This window comes from Capricornis sumatraensis, chromosome 9 (assembly GCF_032405125.1).
Source record: "Capricornis sumatraensis isolate serow.1 chromosome 9, serow.2, whole genome shotgun sequence".
In the NCBI taxonomy this organism is placed as follows: domain Eukaryota; kingdom Metazoa; phylum Chordata; class Mammalia; order Artiodactyla; family Bovidae; genus Capricornis; species Capricornis sumatraensis.
The window spans coordinates 94,645,614-94,647,687 of record NC_091077.1 but is presented as its reverse complement, the minus strand read 5'-3'; positions in this window follow the sequence as shown (position 1 = coordinate 94,647,687).

Genomic DNA, 2,074 nt, shown 5'->3' with positions numbered 1-2,074 from the left:
GAAAATTACAGGTTATTATGCCAATTAGGGCTTTTAAAATGTTTTTTAAAGCTTAGATATTTAGCTATTGCAGGGCTGTCATTTTCATTTGCTAGATCTACAGAGAGAAAACAAAGAATGAGAGGAGTTTCCTGCAATGACGAGTTTTCAACATATAAAAAGAGATTTTTAAAGTATGGAAAATTATAATAAAGAAAAAGTAAACCTGCCTTAAAACTTGCTAGAAGGCTCAATCCAACACGGTATGCTCACCATGGTTTCGCTTCAGTCTCACTGTCCTAGAGTTCAGGCCTCCAACTTTACTGCTTGTCTTGATGACAGCAACAGTGAACTCCACATAGCTTTGGTGACCCAGGACACTCCTGCTCCTGGCATCAGAGGCTTGATTTCTAAGCCCCATTCTACTGGTAGATGAGCAAATAAATGGCTTGATTTCTATAGAATCCATTTACCATTTAGCCAAAAAGATGAAAATGAACGGGGAAGCAAAATGCTCAACAAAAGTGCAATATTTTGAAGGTGTGGTCTAACCACATACGCTCACTGACCACTCTACACCCAGTGAGTCCTACACAACTTCCAAAGTGCTCTGCTCTTAGTGATTTAGGATGATTAAATAGGACAGAAATGAACTTAAATAATCATAATCCAAATCTATAGTAATCCACTGATGTAAAAATGCTAGTCACTTAATTTAAACATGGATATTCATTTGTTATTTAAAATAGATGTTTCCATGTAGAAGAATAGACTGGTAATACTGGATAATTCAAAATATAAGACATTCATGTACAAGCAATGTTTATTAAAAAATAATGCAATATTTTATCTCAATTGTTTATTCTGAAAAATCAATCATAAAATTAACTTTATTTTCTGTATACCTATTTCTGCTTTATTGACTATGCCAAAGCCTTTGACTGTGTGGATCACAATAAACTATGGAAAATTCTGAGAGAGTTGGAAATACCAGACGACCGGACCTGCCTCTTGAGAAACCTGTCTGCAGGTCAGGAAGCAACAGTTAGAACTGGACATGGAACAACAGACTGGTTCCAAATAGGAAAAGGAGTATACCAAGGCTGTATATTGTCACCCTGCTTATTTAACTTATATGCAGAGTACATCATGAGAAACGCTGGACTGGAAGAAGCACAAGCTGGAGTCAAGATTGCCAGGAGAAATAGCAATAACCTCAGATATGTAGATGACACCACCCTTATGGCATAAAGTGAAAAGGAACTAAAAAGCCTCTTGATGAAAGTCAAAGAGGAGAGTGAAAAGTTGGCTTAAAGCTCAACATTCAGAAAATGAAGATCATGGCATCCGGTCCCATCACTTCATGGGAAATAGATGGGGAAACAGTGGAAACAATGTCAGACTTTATTTTTGGAGGCTCCAAAATCACTGCAGATGGTGATTGCAGCCATGAAATTAAAAGACACTTACTCCTTGGAAGAAAAGTTATGATCAACCTAGATAACATATTCAAAAGCAGAGACATTACTTTGCCGACTAAGGTCCGTCTAGTCAAGGCTATGGTTTTTCCTATGGTCATGTATGGATGTGAGAGTTGGACTGTGAAGAAGGCTGAGTGCCGAAGAATTGATGCTTTTGAACTGTGGTGTTGGAGAAGACTCTTGAGAGTCCCTGGGACTGCAAGGAGATCCAACCAGTCCATTCTGAAGGAGATCAGCCCTGGGATTTCTTTGGAAGGAATGATGCTAAAGCTGAAACTCCAGTACTTTGGCCACCTCATGCGAAGAGTTGACTCATTGGAAAAGACTTTGATGCTGGGAGGGATTGGGGTCAGGAGGAGAAGGGGACGACAGAGGATGAGATGGCTGGATGGCATCACTGACTCGACGGATGTGAATCTGAGTGAAATCTGGGAGTTGGTGATGGACAGGGAGGCCTGGCGTGCTGCAATTCATGGGGTCTCAAAGAGTTGGACACGACTGAGCGACTGAACTGAACTGAACTGGGTGCTCATGAATTTTATTATAGTATATATAATATGTGACATAGTACATATTATATTGTACTCTTTTCTTTGCTTCATCTTTCTTGTTTC